Source organism: Palaemon carinicauda, unplaced genomic scaffold, assembly GCF_036898095.1.
Source record: "Palaemon carinicauda isolate YSFRI2023 unplaced genomic scaffold, ASM3689809v2 scaffold48, whole genome shotgun sequence".
Lineage (NCBI taxonomy): Eukaryota > Metazoa > Arthropoda > Malacostraca > Decapoda > Palaemonidae > Palaemon > Palaemon carinicauda.
The window spans coordinates 114,855-136,324 of NW_027171739.1; the positions used below are offsets into that span (position 1 = coordinate 114,855).

The following is a 21,470-nucleotide window of genomic DNA, read 5'->3' on the forward strand; positions in this document are numbered from 1 at the left end:
TTATTCCTAGATTTGAGTATTTAGTACAAATTTCTATGAAGAAGAAACGAAAATTAGTATATCTTTATATTGTTGCAATTAGTTAACTGCATTCTATATGAAGTATGATGAATAATTTCTCTATGAGCAAAGCCTACATGATCAGAAGATAGATATATTTGTGGAAATGGGTATTTTTAATCATGAGTTTTGGGGATTTTTGGTAGTATATCTTTATATTGTTGCAATTAGTTAACTGCATTCTATATGAAGTATGATGAGTAATTTCTCTATGAGCAAAGCCTACATAATCAGAAGAAAAATTTCATTTATGGAAATGGGCATTTTTTTATCATGAGTTTTGGGGATTTTTGCACTAAACCATCTGGCAACAATGTCCTTCCAGTCCGTCTCCTGTCACATGTGTTTATCTCTCCAGTTGATTTCACCAGACGCCCTTAGGAATTAGACACGGACTTATAATCTAGGACTCATAGTGTCTCCATTTTAAAGGATACAGCACATTGTGTTACTTACTTCCCTGCTAAAGATAACATAACGTAAGTTATTTCAAAATCTTCCTAAGAAATTGTGACAGCTCGAAGCTGCCACCTCATTTAAATTTGCCTCGGTTGGTCAAAGGTGTCTGTCAAGTCAGTGCAAAAGTCATAAGTTAATTAGCCATTGTTAATTAGATTTCACGGTTAATTATTCGTATAGATTAGCTTGGACGAAAAGAGTCAAGTTAGGTATAAGGTAGGCGTGCCCTGTGTGTCGGGGGGGGGGGGGGGTGAAGCCATAGCTGTCCTTCGGGAATAGAAACATTGATTTAAATTTAACTTTATTTCCTCTTTGGTATATTAATTTTACCATCAGCTGTCTGAAAGTATAAATTATTCTTCGATAATTTGAAACAAAATCTGAAAGATGGTCAAATAGGTCTTCATATTGTATATATATGGTGAAATTATAGAAATGTACAGAACATTTGATTAAATTATAGTTGTAAAACCCAAACATTTTGATATATTTATCTATGACCCCTACAATATCACAGCAAACCCTTAGAAATCGATAAATAATAGTTGTTTTTATTAAAATACATTATTTTTTAATAAATTCATTAAATAAAAATGTCTATTTTAAAGCATATTTTCTATATACCCTTTACACAATATATAAAAGGGTACGGAACCTAACAAACCCACCTAACCTAACCTAGTAGTTCCCAGGTCACAACCCCAAGCCTTGGAGAAGCCCCCGGACCCCCTTCCCAGGTCACAAACCTTCCCAGGTCACAACCCATAGTGGGGGGCAAGCCCCCGGACCCCCTTTCCAGGTCGCAAACCTTCCCAGGTCACAACCCCTAGTGGGGGCAGGCCCCCGGACCCCCTTCCCAGGTCACAAACCTTCCCAGGTCACAACCCCTAGTCAGGGGCAAACCCCCGGACCCCCTTCCCAGGAAATAAACCTTCCCAGGTCACAACCCCTAGTCGGGGGCAAGCCCCTGGACCCCCTTTCCAGGTCACAAATCTTCCCAGGTCATAACCCCTAGCCATGGGCAAGCCCCTCGACCCCCTTTCCATGTCACAAACCTTCCCAGGTCACAACCCCTAGTTTGGGATAAGCCCCCGGAACCCCTTTCCAGGTCACAACCCCTAGTTTGGGATAAGCCCCAGACCCCCTTCCCAGGTCACAACTCCTAACCAAGGTTCTACCTGCAAATTTATAAAAAATAGAAATGCTGAAAACATAAAAATAACGTATTTTAATAATAACGACTATTATTTATCGATTTCTAAGAATTTGCTGTGATATTGTAGGGGATTCCAGTATTTACCTAGGGAATTCCAGTAAATCTGGGGGATTCCAATAATTTTGAAACAAAATCTGGAAGATGGTCAAATAAGTCTTCATAGTTTATATATTAGGTAAAATTATAGCTATGAAACCCAACATTTTGATGTATTTATATACGACAAATATTTTTTAATGTTATTTCTTGACAATTTCCACTGTCTCCATTAATTAGTTTGATGAGAATTAAGGTATATACACAGTCATCAATTTTCAAACTTATTAGGTTCAAAGAAGCTATTTGTAAGTCGTATTTTGTTGAAATTTTAATTGTGGTGGCCCGGTGGTAGCGTCCTTGCCTGGTGATTGCCAGACTGGGGTTCGAGTCCCGCTCAAACTCGTTAGTTCCTTTGGTCGCTGCGACCTCGCCGTCCTTGTGAGGTAAGGATGGTGGTTTGGGGGAGCCTCCAGGTCTATCTGCTGTGTCATCAGCAGCTATTGCCTAGCCCTCCCTGATCCTTGCTTGGGTGGAGAGGGTCTTGGTTGCTGATCATACGAATATGGTCCGTCTAGGGCATTGTCCTGCTTGATAGGACAACGTCACTGTCCCTTTCCTCTGCCATTCATGAGCGACCTTTAAACCTTTATATGTCTGTGTATTATTATTATTATTATTACTTGCTAAGCTACAACCCTAGTTGGAAAAGCAGGATACTGTAAGCTCAGGGGCCCCAACAGGAAAAATAGCTCAGTGAGGAAAGGATTAAAGGAAAAATAAAATATTTTAAGAATAGCAACAACATTAAGATAACTATTTCCTATATAAACTATACAAACTTTAACAAAACAAGAGAAAGAGAAATCAGATAGAATAGCGTGCCCGAGTGTACCCTCAAGCAAGAGAACTCTAACCCTAGGCAGTGGAAGACCATGGTACAGAGGCTATGGCACTATCCAAGACTAGAGAACAATGGTTTGATTTTGGAGTGTCCTCCTAGAAGAGCTGCTTACCATAGCTAAAGAGTCTTCTACCCTTACCAAGAGGAAAGTAGCCACTGAACAATTACAGTGCAGTAGTTAACCCCTCGCGAGAAAAACAAAATGTTTGGTAATCTCAGTGTTGTCAGGTGTATGAGGACAGAGGAGAATCTGTAAACTATATGCCAGACTATTCGGTTTATGTGTAGGTAAAGGGAAAGTGAACCGTAACCAGAGATAAAGATCCAATGTAATACTGTCTGGCCAGTCAAAGGACCCCATAACTCTCTAGTGGTAGTATCTCAACGGGTGGCTGGTGCCATGGCCAACCTACTACCTAGAATATAGGGAGCTATAAATACTGTATATTTGAATACTGAAACATATGAAATTACAAAAAATTTATGTAATGTATAGTTTTCAATATTAAACTTACCCGATAATCATGTAGCTGTCAACTCCGTTGCCCGACAGAATTCTATGGAGGGATACGCCAGCTATCACAATACTAGAAGGGGGTGTACTTACCAGCGCCACCTGTGGCCAGGTACTCAATCATTTGTTGTTGACACCTCCTCAATTATTCCTCTGTCGTGCTTCCGGCTAGACGTTCTGGGATACGCTCATGGTCTTCGAGTTTATTCATGGATATTTGGTGAAGTATTCTCTTAGATTAACGGCTGTCGCATACTGGAATCCTTTTTATATTAGCTAGATAGCTTTTATATAAATACTGATTAATCGGTTAATGAATTTTTGCTTGTTTTTGGATCACCCTTTGACTTACTCTTTGAAACAAGATGTCTGACGTTTCGCAAGCTCCCACCCATAGACGATGTAGGTCTTGCAATAGGCGTATTCCGAAGGCCTCGGTAGATCCTCACACCGCTTGTTCTGACTGTAGGGACAGGCCCTGTCTATTAGAAAATCGGTGTGAGGAGTGCGCCGGACTTTCGGAATTGGATTTTGTACGTCTTTTAAAATATTCATCTAAGTTAGAGAGAACTAGAGTTAGGAGAAGTTCTTCTCACTCTTCTATGTTTTCCTCACCTCATGATCCCCTACCTTTTCCTACCCCTGTAGTGGCTACCCCCGAACCTACTGTGTGCCCTCCGCCTGATATGTCAACTGTTTTGCGTGCTATTCAGGCTTTAGGAGATAAAGTAGAATCAGTGGTAAGTGACCATAAGTCTCTGATGGCCGAGGTTAAAGAACTGAAGGTCAAGAGTGCAGTGGGTGGAAATAGTGCCAGTGCTGTGACGAGTGCTAGTGTCTGTGCAGTGCCAAGTGCTAGTGGTGCCAGTGTGGTGCGTGAGGATTTTTCTGTGCGAGCCAGTCGTCCTCCCAGTCCGGGACCTCTTGCAAGCTCCCATGCCCAGGGGAGAAGCAATGTCGAAGGGCTTAAGGGTTCGACAGGCCTTGTTAGGCGCACAGAATTATCCTCGGTGGTTGCGGGCGTGTCTTCCTTAGACCGTCACTCCCACCTGCAGACGATCGAGCCCGTCTTCTCGTCCGCTGATCTCCATGCAGGGAAGAAACGTTGGTCTCAGGTCTCGAGACCGCTTAAACGTAGAGTTCAGTCAGCGAGTGCTCAGCCAGGTTGTAGTCATTGGCTCAGCTCCGACTCGCCTCTGTCATCGGTCGACTGTACTCCGCCCAAGAGGAGTAAGGTTCTGCCTATACAGACCCCGACTGTGACTTTACCTCAGTCTGTTATCGTTTCTGCCGACCCCAAGTGGACCCTGCTTCAGTCCATGCAAGTTCAGCTTTCGGACTTGATGCGTGAGTGTCGGGCTGAGAGTGTTGCACCTCCTCCTCCGCCTACACTCCCTCCACCTGTTCTCGCTCCGCCTGTGCTCGCCCAGCCTGCACCTGCTCCGCCTGTGCTCGCCCAGCCTGCACCTGCTCCGCCTGGTCGCAGCACCATCTGCCAGGCGTACGATGTTGAGCCACTTTCGGAGTTTGCTGTTCACAGTGTTGTTCAGCCTCAGCCTTCTTTAAGGCAACCCTTGCTTTGGGATCAGGAGAGTTACACTCTTCCTCCTCCTCCCCTTGCTGCTCCACCAGTGGTGCAACTCTCGGTTGGGGTACAACAACCTCTCCCCTCCGTGAGTCTGTCTGCTCAACCAGCGCTGCACCGAGCTCAACCCTCATCTAGGCAAGCTCCTCTACACCATGGACTTGCGCCTCAGGAGCCTCAGCTTGCGAGAACTTTACCTTGTTCTGCGCAGCCTCAACCTTCTCATGCTCCACTCATCTCTCAGGAACAGGAACGGACTAATCCGCCTCCGTCCTCCGCTCAGCTTGTGCAATCCTTGGGTTCAACTCTTGCTAGGAGTCAACCTCCTTCACCCATGCACCTGCCTTCTGCTCCGTCTGTTGTTCAGCCTATGCAGTCTGTACCTCAGGTTTTCCCTCAAGATGAGGAAACCTCTGTTATTGTTCCTACCCGTTCTGACTCTGCGGTTCAGCATTCTGGTCCTTTTGCTTCGCTACCTTCTGCTGATGAAGTGTCGGATGATGAGGAGGCACACCTTGATCCCTCATCAGACGTGGAGGAGTCTAAGCTTTCTCCATTGTCTGTTGATTTTCGAAAGGTCTTGGCTCTACTCAGGGAGCTTTACCCTGACCACTTCGTCTCTGCTGTTCCCCGCTCTCCTCCATCTGAGTTTTCGCTAGGCGTACAACAAGCTAAGTCGAGCTATACTAAGCTTGTCCTAGCTAGATCCTCCAAGAGGGCTTTAAGGATCTTAGGGGAGTGGCTTCAGTCTAAACAACACCTGGGCAAGACTTCCTTCATGTTCCCTCCAACGAAGCTCGCTTCGAAAGGTTGCGTTTGGTATGCCACAGGGGAAGCACCAGGCTTGGGAGTACCTGCCTCTGCCCAGGCTGACTTCTCAAGTCTGGTGGACTCGCCTAGGAGGACTGCGATGAGACGCTCGAAGGTTTGTTGGACCTTCTCAGACCTGGATCATCTTCTGAAAGGGTTGTTCAGAGCTTTCGAAATGTTCAACTTTCTCGACTGGTGCCTGGGAGCCCTCAGCAAGAAAACATCTCCTGCGGACAAAGACTCTGCCATGCTAATTATGTCCTGCATGGATAAGGCTATCAGGGATGGATCGGGTGAGCTAGCGTCGTTATTTGTATCAGGGGTGTTGAAGAAAAGGGAACAACTGTGTACCTTCCTCTCAGCCAGCATTACACCGTGCCAGCGGTCACAGCTCCTTTTTGCTCCACTCTCAAAGTTCCTCTTTCCCGAGGAGCTAGTTAAGGACTTGTCGTCTGCCCTGATACAGAAGGACACGCACGATCTTGTAGCCTCATCGGCTCGTAAGTCTAAGGTTACCACCTCTGTCCCCAAGACTTATCGCTCCCCAGTGGCTGATACCCCGGCCACTAGGTTCATACCGCCCTTTCGTGGTAGAGCCCCCAGCCGAGGAAGCTCCCGTCCAGACTCTCACAGGGGCAAGTCTAGGAAAGGACCCAGGACATCTAAGGGAAAGCACTGACTCTCAGATTCTCCAGACAACAGTAGGAGCCAGACTCAAGATCTTCTGGCAAGCCTGGGAGAAGAGAGGTGCAGACGCACAGTCTGTCAGTTGGCTGAGATACGGTTACAGGATTCCATTCTGCCTCAAACCGCCTCTGACCACATCGCCCATCAACCTCTCTCCCAACTACAAAGAAGAGGACAAGAGGCTAGCATTGCAACAGGAGGTGTCGCTACTTGTGCAGAAGAAGGCAGTGGTTATAGTCCGGGACCATCAATCCCCGGGCTTCTACAACCGTCTCTTTCTTGTAGCCAAAAAGACAGGAGGTTGGAGACCGGTGCTGGACGTCAGCTCTCTCAACGAGTATGTCACCAAGCAGACGTTCACAATGGAGACGACCAAGTCGGTCTTAGCAGCGGTCAGACAGGAGGACTGGATGGTCTCGTTGGACTTGAAAGATGCATACTTTCACGTTCCCATTCATCCAGACTCCCAACCTTTCCTGAGATTCGTTTTCGGAAAGGTTGTCTATCAGTTCCAAGCCCTGTGTTTTGGCCTAAGCACAGCTCCTATGGTCTTTACTCATCTGATGAGGAATGTAGCGAAATTCCTGCACTTATCGAACATCAGAGCCTCCCTCTACCTAGACGACTGGCTGTTGAGAGCCTCCACGAGTCGTCGTTGTCTGGAGAACCTCTCTTGGACTTTAGATCTAATCAGAGACCTAGGTCTATTAGTCAATATAGAGAAATCTCAACTCATTCCCTCCCAATCCATTGTGTACCTGGGAATGGAGATTCAGAGTCGGGATTTTCGGGCTTTTCCATCGGCCCCCAGGATAAACCAAGCCCTAGAGTGCATCATGAGCATGCTGAAGAGGAGCAATTGCTCAGTGAGACAGTGGATGAGTCTCACAGGGACCCTCTCATCTCTGGCCCTGTTTGTCGAGCTAGGGAGACTCCACCTCCGCCCTCTTCAATTCCATCTTGCAGCTCATTGGGACAAGGGCTCGACTCTAGAAGCAGTCTCTATCCCTATCAACCAAGAGATGAAGACCACTCTCCGGTGGTGGAAGCACAATCTCCTTCTCAAGGAGGGTCTATCATTGGCCATCCAGACCCCCCATCTTCATCTCTTCTCGGATGCATCGGACTCGGGCTGGGGTGCGACCTTGGACGGACGGGAATGCTCAGGAGTATGGAACAAGGAACAAGGATTACTCCACATCAACTGCAAGGAACTGTTAGCAGTTCATCTTGCCCTGTTGAACTTCAAGTCCCTCCTGCTAGGCAAAGTGGTGGAGGTGAATTCAGACAACACCACAGCCTTGGCTTACATCTCCAAGCAAGGAGGGACCCATTCGAGGAGCCTTTACGAGATCGCAAGGGACCTCCTCATTTGGTCAAGAGGTCTAAACCTCACACTGGTCACGAGGTTCATCCAGGGCGATATGAATGTTTCAGCGGATCGCCTCAGCAGAAGGAATCAGGTCATTCCCACGGAATGGACCCTCCACAAGAGTGTGTGCAACAGACTTTGGACCTTGTGGGGTCAACCTACCATAGATCTGTTTGCCACCTCCATCACCAAGAGACTTCCGCTTTATTGTTCCCCTGTTCCAGACCCTGCAGCGGTTCATGTAGATGCTTTTCTTCTGAACTGGTCCCATCTCGACCTGTACGCATTCCCTCCGTTCAAGATTATAAACAAAGTTCTGCAGAAATTCGTCTCGCACGAAGGGACACGGCTGACGCTGGTTGCTCCCCTTTGGCCTGCAAGAGAATGGTACACAGAGGTACTTCAATGGCTAGTCGACTTCCCCAGGACTCTACCTCTAAGAGTGGACCTTCTACGTCAACCACACGTAGACAGGTTGCACCCAAACCTCCACGCTCTTCGACTGACTGCCTTCAGACTGTCGAAAGATTCGCTAGAGCTAGAGGCTTTTCGAAGGAGGCAGCCAGTGCGATTGCCAGAGCTAGAAGAATTTCCACTCGTAGAGTCTACCAGTCTAAGTGGGAGGTCTTCCGAAGCTGGTGTAGAGCCAATTCAATATCCTCTACCAATACCTCTGTGATCCAAATAGCTGACTTCCTTCTTCATCTTAGGAATGAGAGATCCCTTTCAACACCTACGATTAAAGGGTATAGGAGCATGTTGGCCTCAGTCCTCCGCCACAGGGGTTTGGACCTGTCTTCCAACAAGGACCTTCAAGACATTCTCAAGTCTTTTGAGACGTCTAAAGAACGTCGTCTTTCCACTCCAGGCTGGAATCTAGACGTAGTCTTAAGGTTCCTTATGACATCTAGGTTCGAACCTCTCCAGTCAGCTTCCTTCAAGGATCTTACCCTCAAGACTGCTTTTCTCGTTTGCCTTGCAACAGCTAAGAGAGTCAGTGAGGTTCATGCCTTCAGCAAGAACATTGGTTTCACAACCGAATCAGCTACATGTTCTTTTCAGCTCGGATTCCTAGCAAAGAACGAGCTTCCTTCACGTCCTTGGCCTAGATCGTTCGAAATACCTAGCCTCTCCAACATGGTAGGTAACGAACTAGAGAGAGTTCTTTGCCCTGTCAGAGCTCTCAAATATTATCTGAAGAGGTCTAAACCTATTCGAGGACAGTCAGAAGCCTTATGGTGTGCCATCAAGAAACCCTCGAGACCCATGTCCAAGAATGGGCTTTCGTACTATATAAGGCTTCTGATCAGAGAAGCACATTCTCACTTAAAGGAGGAAGACCTTGCATTGCTGAAGGTAAGGACCCACGAAGTAAGAGCTGTAGCTACTTCGTTGGCCTTTAATAAAAACCGTTCTCTGCAGAGCATTATGGATGCAACCTATTGGAGGAGCAAGTCAGTGTTTGCATCATTTTATCTGAAAGATGTCCAGTCTCTTTACGAGAACTGCTACACCCTGGGACCATTCGTAGCAGCGAGTGCAGTAGTAGGTGAGGGCTCAGCCACTACATTCCCTTAATCCCATAACCTTTTTAACCTTTCTCTTGAATACTTTTATTGTTGTTTTTATGGTTGTTACGGTAGGCTAAGAAGCCTTCCGCATCCTTGGATTTGGCGGGTGGTCTTTCATTCTTGAGAAGCGCCTGGGTTAAAGGTTTGGTAGAGGTCCTTTAGTAGGGTTGCAACCCCTTGTACTTTGGCACCTTTGGGTTGATTCAGCCTCCAAGAGGAACGCTGCGCTCAGTAAGGAAGACGAACTTTAAATAAAAGGCAGAGTAACGGTTCTATTCGACTTCCTTACCAGGTACTTATTATTTCATTGTTATTTGAGATAACTGTTATATGAAATTTGGGATACTTAGCTATCCTTTAATCATGTACACTGGTTTTCACCCACCTCCCTGGGTGTGAATCAGCTACATGATTATCGGGTAAGTTTAATATTGAAAAATGTTATTTTTATTAATAAAATAAATTTTTGAATATACTTACCCGATAATCATGATTTAATCGACCCTCCCTTTCCTCCCCAGAGAGAACCAGTGGACCGAGGAATAATTGAGGAGGTGTCAACAACAAATGATTGAGTACCTGGCCACAGGTGGCGCTGGTAAGTACACCCCCTTCTAGTATTGTGATAGCTGGCGTATCCCTCCATAGAATTCTGTCGGGCAACGGAGTTGACAGCTACATGATTATCGGGTAAGTATATTCAAAAATTTATTTTATTAATAAAAATAACATATTGAACACCTCTCATGGAGAGTCGTCCTCTTGTATCGGACGGAACTGAAACGAGATTGGGCGGGGGAAATGGCTCTTTTAAAACATTAATCCAGGAACTTGCTCATGAATTAGCTGTCATTTAAAAACAGACACAGTTTAAAAAGAAAAATCAAGCTAATGTCATTGTCTGTAAGTATTGATATGGAACTGCATGCTTGAAGCAAGCGATCTTGAATAAATCACTGCTCTAGTGTTAAGATTTGTAAATGACGTCTGGGTAGGCGTGTCGGTAAAATTTCTCCTTGCAGTGTCTAAAGGTCTAAGCCTATGTAATGGCATGCGTTAAAAGGATTTGACCTTATTTTTACCTCTAGAATACCTTATGAATCTGAGTATTTAAAAAAAAAAAGGTTTTTACTGTAGGAACAGGCCTTTTGATTATACCTGTTACTATATATCTGGATATGAAAGATAATTTGTTGCCATGCGGATATAAACCTTCTCCATTTATATGGCTTAGTTCTGAACACAGGTTTGTTACGACCAGATTGAAGAATTATCTAGGGTCTGGTATGGCTGCCTCTTGGGCCCACCACGCACTTCGGTGTCAGGATACTAACGGCTGCGTGCTCACTCTGCCTAGCTCTGCTCTTTGTAACGATAACATTTAATCGTCCGTTACTGACCTCACAGTGTTCTATCAATGTTTTCTTGTAACTAGTAAGAGTGTCAAGCAAGGGTTTTTGACAACTTTTCCGGGCCTTGAAGGTCACCCTTGTAGCCCCTTCATGAGCAGAGTCGACATAGATGTCTTACGAATTGGCCTTGTGGTTCTTGCAGTGAGTAGTCGCCCTCGCAATGAGAGAAGTTCAGCTGCTGTAGGGAAAAGAAGGCTTAGAGGGATCGTGTCTTTTTCAAGTCATGAACTTCCCTTGTCCGATCCTTCGTTGTTGGAGTTCCGGTACCGAAGGATGGTGAACAAAGCTTTGTGAACGAATTCATTGACGTAGTGTCCCCTGCCCTCTTTAGTGAGGCCAAGAATGCTGCTGTGATTATGATCCTTCATCATCTGCATTTATCCTGATGTAGGATAATGTATTGGATTATTATTATTATTATTATTATTATTATTATTATTATTATTTGCTCAGCTACACCCCTAGTTGGAAAAGCAGGATGCTATAAGCCCAGGAGCTCCAACAGGGAAAATAGCCCAGTGAGGAAAGGAAATAAAATATTTTAAGGCGTAACAATATTGAAATAAATATCTCCTATATAAACTTTAAAAACTAACAAAACAAAAGGAAGAGAAATTAGATAGAATAGTGTGCTTGAGTGTACTTTCAAGCAAGCGAACTCTAACCTAAGACAGTGGAAGACCATGGTACAGAGGCTATGACACTACCCAAGACTAGAGAACAATGGTTTGATTTTGGAGTGCCCTTCTCCCAGAAGAGCTGCTTACCATAACGACAGTCTCTCTTCTGCCCTACCAAGAGGAAAGTGGCTACTGAACAATTACAGTGCATTAAAATTCTTTTTCACTCATAGGTTAGCTACTGGACGATAATTGTTCGGTGGCTACTTTCCACTTGGTAAGAGTAGGAGAGATTTTAGCTAATGTAAGCTGATCTTCCAGAAGGACACTCCAAAATCAAACCATTGTTTTCTAGTCATGGGTAGTGCCATAGCCTCTGTGCCATGGTCTTGGGTTAGAGTTCTCTTGCTTGAAGATACACTTAGTTAAAATGTCACTCTGCAGTACATTAAATGATGATAAATATCTCTTAAAAATGTCTAAACCTCTTGAGTTCTCTTGCTTGCGGGTACACTGGGGCACACTTTTCTATCTTATTTCCTTTCCTCTGTTTTATTTAAGTTTTTATAGTATAAATGGAAGATCTATTTTAATGTTACTGTTATTAATATATTTCATATTGTTCAATATTTCTCTCGTAGTTTATTTCTTTATTTCCTTCACTGAGCTATTTTCCCTGTTGAAGCCCTTGGGCTTATAGCATTCTGCTTTTCCAACTGGTGTTTTAGCTTAGCAAGTAATAATAATAATAATAATAATAATAATAGTGATAATAATGACATGTATAAAAAAGATTAGAGTTTTTTGGCTGCTTTGTTCTACATTACTTTATATGTCTGACTGTTGAGTAAAAAGCTTTTACTATAGGGACAGTCCTTTTAATCATGCTCGATGTTACTCCATATATCTGATGTAGGCAATGAATTTTTACATTTTCTTATGTTCCATCTTGACAGCTATGATCAAAGCAGCTACTAGGCTATAGAATGGCCATCACTGTCCTTTATTTATTATTGCGTGATCTACATGTAAAGGTTTAAAGGGTGTTCATGAATGGCAGAGGCAAGGGACTGTGACATTGCCCTATCAAGCAGGACAGTGCCCTAGAGACTGAGCATATGTACTACATATGATCAGTGCCCAAGGCCCCTCTCCACCAAGATAGGAGCAAGGAGGCCCTGGCAATGGCTGCTGATGGCTCAGCAGGTAGACCTATAGGCTCTTCCAAACCAAACATCCTTAGCTCTCGAGGACGATGGGGTTGCATGGACCAAAGGGAATAACGAGTTTGCGCGGGACTCGAACCCTAGTCTGGCAATCACCAGGCATGTACTCCCGTAGGTGGGAGTGCAGGCATTGCTAGAGGTTGAAGGCGCAAGAACCCGAGGATTTAGACTTCATTGACTGCGAATATTAAGGTAATCCTGAGTAACTTTTTTATTATTACAATGTGGTTAAGATATCATTTAGAATGCTGCCCATCGCTTTTTTCTGTAGGAGAGAGACCTACGAAGGGGGTCCGGGGCTTGCCCCCGACTAGGGCTTGTGACCTGGGAACTACTAGGTTAGGTTAGGTCGGTTTGTGGTTTGTATGATAGCGGCAGTGTTGTATGTCTCTACTTCCCAGAATTAAAGAGGCCTTATGTGGGCTTTTAGTATTTTACTTAAGTTTCTTCCAGGCTGATCTACTGAACTATATCCGCCTCAAAGTTACCGAGTTACTGGACCTCGGTTTTGGGCTGGTACTCGAGTCTCCGATAAATTATCAGGCAAATTCATATGGTGTTTTTCTATGGAACCAGAGTTTCTAGATTCATATGCATTTGGTATTTCAGTGAATCTTCCCTAAGTTTGTTGCCAATCATCCTCTGGAAAAGACAGCCCTGATTCAAAAAAAAAAAAAAAGAAATGTAAGCTCTCCTTATCCAAACAGTTAGCTGGCTTGTTCATTTTTCACCTGCCATGCTATTATTATTATTATTATTATTATTATTATTATTATTATTATTAGCTAAGCTACAACCCTAGTTGGAAAGCAGGGTGCTTTAAGCCCAAGGGCGCCAACAGGGGAAAATAGCCCAGTGAGGAAAGGAAATAAGGAAATGAATAAACTATGAAAAGATATGAAATATTAAAATGAAATATTTGAAGAACAGTAACAACATTAAAACAGATCTACCATATAAAAACTATGAAAATAGACTTATGTTAATCTGTTCAACATAAAAAACATTCGCTGCAAGTTTTAACTTGTAGCTTAGCAAGTAATAATAATGATAATAACAATAATAATAATGATGACATGCATAAAAAAGATTAGTTTTTTTTTTTGCCCACTTCGTTCTACATTACCTTATAACGTCTGACTATTGAGTAAAAAGCTTTTACTATTTGGGCAGTCTTTTTAATCATGCCTAATGTTGCTCTATATATCTGATGTAAGCAATGAATTTTTACTTTTTCTTATGTTCCATCTTGACAGCTATGATCAAAGCAGCTACTAGGCTATATAACGGCCATTACTGTCCTTTATTTATTAGTGTTATCTACATGTAAAGGTTTAAAGGCTGCTCATGAATGGCAGAGGCAAGGGACAGTGACATTGCCCTATCAAGCAGGACAATGCCCTAGAGACTGAGCATATGTACTACATATGATCAATGCCCAAGCCCCCTTCTCCACCAAGATAGGACCAAGGAGGGCTAGGCAATGGCTGCTGATGACTCAGCAGGTAGACCTATAGGCTTCCCCAAACCACCCATCCTTAGCTCTCAAGGGCGATGGGGTTGCAGCGACCAAAGGAAATAACAAGTTTGCGCGGGACTCAAACCCTAGTCTGGCAATCACCAGGCATGTACTCCCGTAGGTGGGAGTGCAGGCATTGCTAGAGGAACATTTCAGTCTTCTACTTAACTTTTGTTCCATATAGTTCTTTTGAATCTTGCCATCCAACCTCTCCTAGTCTTACTTCAGTCTAACCAGCGGGAGATTCGCCCAGTTGAACCTATTCTGAATTAACTTTCGGACGCCAGTTCAACGTCAAATGCCCCAAATTTATAAATCTGTTTCATATTCAAACGCTAGATGGAAACATAAGAGGTAGATGGAGATGGTTTGGGGAATTAGTCCGCCAAATGTTTAACTGGGCTCCACCAGGTATGAGAGGCAGGAGATCGGGAATGGAGAAGTATTGGTTTTAAAACTCAAGGTAGTGACGACTGGTAAAATCTAATGAGGCCCTTTGTATCAGTAGGCGTAGGAGATGATAAGATGGAAATATATATCTATTGTATGCATATATGTATAAAGATATTTTTGCTGTTATTTTCTTAATACAGAACTGGGCCCAGAACATTCACTGTACTGTATTATACAAGATTATTGTGTGTAGAACATTCTTCTGGTTTTACTCTGGGACAGTAAATGGAATTAGAAATCTTTATTGTACTTTATTTTTATAAATATTTTTCCTCATTATAATGTATATTTCATCTTTCTACCCACAGGTATCCACAGATACATTCGTGATGATATAAGCGCACAGAAACGAAAGCTTAGTTCAGGTGGACTGTTTTATAGTCGCGCAAATTAAGTCTTGCACCTAGCCCTCCACCCCGGAAGAGGTTGAAGGCGCAAGAACCCGAGGATTTAGACTTCAGTGACTATGAATATTAAGGTAATCCTGAGTAACTTTTTTATTATTACAATGTGGTTAAGATATCATTTAAAATGCTTCAGATCACTTTTTTTGTGTAGGAGAGAGACCTACGAAGGGGGTCCGGGGCTTGCCCCTAGCTAGGGTTTGTGACCTGGGAACTACTAGGTTAGGTTAGGTCGGTTTGTGGTGTTTGTATGATAGCGGCAGTTTTGTATGTCTCTACTTCCCAGAATTAAAGAGGCCTTATGTGTGCTTTTAGTATCTTACTTCAGTTTTATCCAGGTTGATCTACTGAACTATATCTGCCTCAAAGTTACCGAGTTGCTGGACTTCGGTTTTGGGCTGGTGCTTGAGTCTCGGATAAATTATCAAGCAAATTCATGTGGTGTTTTTCTATGGAACCAGAGTTTCTAGATTCATATGCATTTGGTATTTCAGTGAATCTTCCCTAAGTTCGTTGCTGATCGTCCTCTGGAAAAGACAGCCCTGACTCAAAAAAAAAAAAAAAAAAAAAAAAAAAATGTAAGCTCTCCTTATCCAAACAGTGTGCTGGCTTGTTCATTTTTCACCTGCCATGCTATTATTATTATTACTGTTATCATTATTATTATTAGCTAAGCTACAACCCTAGTTGGAAAGCGGGGTGCTTTTAAGCCCAAGGGCTCCAACAAGGAAAAATAGCCTCGTGAGGAAAGGAAATAAGGAAATGAACAAACTATGAAAAGATATAAAAAAAATTAAAATGAAATATTTTAAGAAGAGTAACAACATTAAAACAGATCTGTCATATATAAACTATAATAAGAGACTTGTGTTAATCTGTTCAATATAAAAACATTTGCTTCAAGTTTGAACTTCTGAAGTTCTTCCAATTCAACTACCCGATTAGGGAGATCATTCCATAGCTTGGTCATAGGTGGAATAAAACTTCTAAAATACTGTGTAGTATTGAGCCTCATGATGGAGAAGGCCTAACTATTAGAATTGACTGCATACTTAGTATTACGAACATGGTGGTACTGTCCAAGAAGATCTGAATATAAAGGATAGTCAGAATTATGAAAAATCTTATGCAACATGCATAACGAACTAATTGAAGGTTGGTGCCAGGGATTGATATCTAGATCAGGAATAAGAAAATTGATAGACCGTAAGTTCCTGTCCAACAAATTAAGATGAGAATCGGCAGCTGAAAACCAAACAGGAGAACAATACTCGAAACAAGGTAGAATTAGAAAAATTAAAACACTTCTTCAGAATAAACTGATTACCGAAAATCATAAAAGACTTTCTCAATAAGCCAAATTTTTTTTAGCAGTTGAAGGAGACAAGTCATACAGTGTTAAAGAAACATTATCTATGTTGAGATCCAGATGTAGAGTAGCAACTGCCCTTGACGTACTTACAATCGTACTTTGAGTTCTGAGGTATGAAGGGAGTTAGCTTTGGTGTTACAGGACTATTCATTGCAAAGTTGGAATGAAAGTTATGAGGGCTGGGGAGAAAAGCAGGCATAAGGCTGACAAAGGGATTCAGGGGCAAGACCCTTCGGATTTGACGTTAGTGATGGGCTTGGTGTCCCATAATAGTCTTGCCACCCAATCTTGGACCAAGCGTATGTTCACCACCCATCGGGAATATTGCTTCCGCGCCTAGGCTATCTAATGCGGGTCATACCGTCGACAGCCCTAACCGCTCGACTGTGATAGCTAATCTTTCAGAGGAATGAGCAGCTCGCCATTATGGTAAGAATGGGATTCACACCTTGTCAAGAGTTTCTGAATTGCTGGAAACTGACTTAAATCTTTGAGAATTGCATGCTGGAAGGAGAGAGCAAATTACCTCTTCTCTAACCATCCTTTACCTTCAGATCTCCCTGGACAATTCCATCCTGTTCGTAATACTAGGCAGTCAGTTAATTCTAATAGCCAGGCCTTCTCCATCATGAGGCTCAATACTACACAGTATTCTAGAAGTTTTATTCCAGATGTGACCAAGTTGTGGAATGATCTTCCTAATCTGGTGGTTGAATCAGTAGAACTTCAAATGTTCAAAGTTGCAGCAAATGTTTATTTGTTGAACAGGCTGATATAAGTCTTTTTTATAGTTTATATATGACATATCTGTTTTGACATTACTGTTTTTAGAATGATTTATAGTTTCTGCTACTCAAAGTGTTTACTCCTTGCTTTGCGAGTTCATGGCCAAGAACAAATTCATTTCATAGGCTGTGCTTGACCTAGAAATACCTTCTTAACAGATTATTATGCAGGATGATCCTGGAGAACTAAGATCTTTTTGAAACTGAACATTGCATTGAAGTTTTGGGATCGTACGGAAATACGTTCTGTGGTGTTGGACTTTCTTCACAACCCTTATAAAAAAGAGCCTTGGCAGTCTTACTCGGGTCTTCTATCATCACGAGGGTATAAACACTCAAGAGCTTGCATTTCCTAAAGTGGAGGGACCACATTAAATTTCAAGAACTTTTCTTTTGATAAAGCATCTGAGGTAACTGAGTAAAGTGCCTCAGATTCTTGCATGCATTATCTGTTTAAGATAGAGGCAGAGTTTTGGGATGGCTAGTCTCTAGTACATATAGTAGTAGGGGAAGACATATTCAAGTAATGGTTACAAAGTCCAGAGTAGAAAGCGAGTGGTAGGAATAGGAATAATTTAGAGAAAGATATTGGTTTCACTTTGGGCCCATTATGGTGTGGTATGCTGAGGACAGAGAACAATCTTGGAGGTTGCTCACTCAAGGCACTGTTAGTGGTGCTTTTTATGACCGTTGGGCATGTGGAATAATTCTCGCATCCATGCCTTTAATAAGAATACTCCAAATGCAGGACTGTGGAAATATTCTATCACTCTAGATTTATCAGCTAAATATGTTGTCTTTGAAAGGTTTCTTGGAAAAAAAAAACACTGTAGCAATCAAGGGAAGAAAAGTGAGGCTTTGTATTGTCAAATCTACACCAGCAAACTAAGGACTATAATAGTCTTTTATTATTAATGCTGAAGGTATTTCAAGGTGCAACCCTTCTTGGAAAACAGATTGCTACAGCCCTTATAGTTCTGATAGCAAGGCAGTATGGAATAGATAGAAACTGAAAATAACTACCAAAATTATACTTACTACAGTATATAGCATTGTGATTGATATTTTTATTGAATTAAAAATCTATTTTCATTAATTTTTATTAAATTTAATTATGGTAAACATGCTGGCAAGCTTAGAGATGTAAGTGGTACCTCTACCATATAGGTAGTAATATTCGTGACAGAAATATCTTTTACGTAATAGTATTGGAATATTTATTCCAAGATGATGTATGATATAGTTGAATAAGAAATGTCATTGGGCCTATAGTTCAGGAATCAGAGCCTCCCTCCATAGATAACGTTTTAACATTTCCAGTTGACTGGATGTGTCTTTAACCTCTCGTGAGGTGTACCAAAATTCATACAGTTAACTGTACAGTACATAGTTTTCACATGCTGTTATGTAATGTAATTCCTCACTTTAGTGAATGCAACCATATGCCCTTTGAAAACTGTAATATCTTTTTGTGGTAAAATAGGAAACTTGGAATATAATTTTTGGGCTCGAGCCATGTCGTCCTGATGGAAGTTCCCTTCGGCTGCTTCCTACTGTATAATATTTCTGTGAGTGATATTACAAGAGAATTACAGTCTGGTATCATGGGGTTCCAACCCCCGGAACGACTATCCGTAGATATAGTGTATAATCAGGGACGTATCCTAAGATAACCATAGATATCTGCACCCCCAAATAGACTTTACCCAGTCTAATCCACTAAGGGGAAGAATAAGTGAGGAGCCGTTGCATATCCTCTCCCCTTTCGGTGCTCCCATACGTCTCTGGGTTGGAATATGATTTATATAAGGTATTGTATTTTGGTACAAGGACTTACATTATCAGATACTGTACTTGTACTTGATAGGTGCATTGCAAATTGCGATGCACGTTGTGATTGTGTGCTAGTGCTATAAAGGCACAAGAGAAAACTTATAGAATTGTCTGATTTGTAAATGATGGTTGCGTCAATCATCGTAATTGCTGTAGTGAGTAGCAATGTGTAACCAGGGGAGTCCATGAATTTGTAGCAAGCCATTGACCATCATCATCATCTCCTCCTACGCCTATTGACGCAAAGGGCCTAGGTTAGGTTTTGCCAGTCGTCTCTATCTTGAGCGTTTAGTTCGATGCTTTTCCATTCATCTCCTACTAGGCAGTATATCTTAGCAATCCATGTTTGCCATTGGTTATATAAGCAAGCCATTCCAGAAAAAAATTCTGTGGTAAAAAGGGATGGAAAAGATTACAGTAATATAGTAAATAAAATTTTCACTACAATATGACCACGATTGAATAAACCTACTCTACATTGAATGTAGGATTTACAGGAAACCTACTGATATAATCGTACACAAATTTGTAGCCTGAAACGAGGGCATTGTTCATGTCAGACCATTGGTTTTCAGGAAGCCAGTCGGCAGAGTTATGGTACCTTGGATATCCCAGTAGGTATAAATAGCGACACAGTTACTCCAATTAATTGAGTAAGACATATTCGCAAGAAAAGGAAGTTGAACTGTTCAGCTCTTGGAGGTGTAAATGGTTTAATTCAGTCATAATGTCTTTTTACATTACACAATTTTCTCTCAAATTTCCGCCTTCACAAAACCATTTGCTCATTACTCATCCTGTCATTTTGCATTTTCATGCTGCCCGTTAACTACACATAATGGAAATTTCTGAAAATGAGAGTTTTCATTAGGTTTGGACATGTAAGTTTGGCTAAAGTGCACACAGACTTTGTACAGTACTGTATTTACTTTACTGCAATGCACAAGTAACAGTCAGTATTGTAGTACTGCAAGTTTTGATACTGTTTTTTTTTTTTTTTTTTTTTTTTTAAATAATTATATACTGTATTTCAAGCATGCGTTATCTGCTTGTGTCCTCAATACATGGCTAAATAATAACAACTCATCATCTCCTCCTACACCTATTAACGCAAAGGGCCTCGGAGGATTCATTGGCTAGATTCATCAAATGATAGCCAGTTCCTTTTGATGCGCAGTGCCTATCTTCCCAAGACAAGTGACCCCTGCTGGTCCAATACTAATTCCAGTAAGATCATCCGCCAGGCATCAGGAGTAGTAGCCGAAGAGACAGTTTGTACCTCGCCTTAAACCACATTTGTCACCCTGCTGCCAGTGACTTCATCAAGATTAGGGGGTCATTTCCTCCGCAACCAAAGTTTTCTCATCTGCTTATATAACCGTTGGTAAACATGGATTGCGAAGATGTATTGCATCGCACCTTAAACTCAATCAACAAGCCATTCAATTTGGTTGTTGATTAAAAGTATTTTAGATACTTGTTTGTTGTGGGTATGGTACATCTTTCAGCAGCTAGTACAACGTAGACACTGGACTGAGGGAAATTAGTTCTCTGAATGAATTTCATCTTCTGCCTTCCAATCTGTTAATTCACTTGCTTTTGATGGCTCTTGTTAACTAATTCCATTTTGGGGGATCTGTTGCGTTTAGTCTCTAGCCCCACTTAATTCTTACCCTTCTGAGGGACAAATATTCCTCGTTTCTTTCTCCCATCTTGCTCTCTTACCTCTTTGTACTCCATATGGGCCAAGTTTCTTCAATCCAATTTTAATCCTATTGAGGTGTTGTAGTCATGCATTGTCCAACAACAAAATTCTCATTTTCATTTTTGGTTGTCTTGATCTTTTTGAGTTTGATGGGATTGTGATCTCGAACGTCTTAATTTTGAATTGCTGATCATTCATTCATTTACTTTTCTTCTGTTTTAATTTAATTTCTATTTTCCTGGTGCTTATACGTGGGAACCTTACGCACTACAAGGCTTACAAGATCTGTTTGTCGAATATATTCTTATGGATTTAGAGTATCACACAGCGTATTGTATTTTAATTGTCAAATCCACGTTATCAGAGCACCTAGAAAGCACGAAAGTCTTCCGTTTCTTTTGAAAGCCTTAACCCTTTTACCCCCAAGCTATTTGGAACTTTCCAACCCTTAACCCCCAGGCATTCTTTTTTTCAAGCACATTTTGCAATATATATTTTTTAAATTGTTCTAACAGCCTTAATTTTTGTAATAGAAAGGTCAGGTTGGTCTCATTCTTTTTGAAAATGCCCGAAGTTTCTCATACTTATCAAAAATATGCAAAAAATGTAAATAGCAGTTTTTTGCAAGGACGTACCGGTACGTCCATGGGGGGTAAAGGGATGAGTTTTGTGAGACGTACCAGTACGTCCATTGTGGGTAAAAGGGTTAGTATCTTAGTCTTTCGAATGTCTAGTGGAGAGCTTGTATAGTTTTAGGGCTTTATGTTTGAAATCTCTAAAAACCTATAGTAAATATACATCTTGGATCCAATAATTTAAAACCATTTGTAACTATTTTTTGTGTCCACATGATTCATTGGCTGCACAATGTTTAGAAATTCCTTTGGATTTTTGGTTTTCTGGTTCTGATAACTTGATGGGTTGTTG

General features: G+C 41.9%; 1 long non-coding RNA gene across 1 annotated transcript in view; it reads left to right on the top strand.

Moving 5' to 3' along the window:
* The first annotated feature begins 399 nt into the window (after window positions 1–399).
* LOC137636995 (uncharacterized) overlaps window positions 400–21,470 on the top strand; it is a 43,332-nt gene continuing 22,261 nt past the window's right edge. The window contains exons 1-2 of the long non-coding RNA XR_011043341.1: window positions 400–539; window positions 14,753–14,922. This is a non-coding gene — a long non-coding RNA (uncharacterized lncRNA). The remainder of the gene's footprint in view (window positions 540–14,752; window positions 14,923–21,470) is intronic.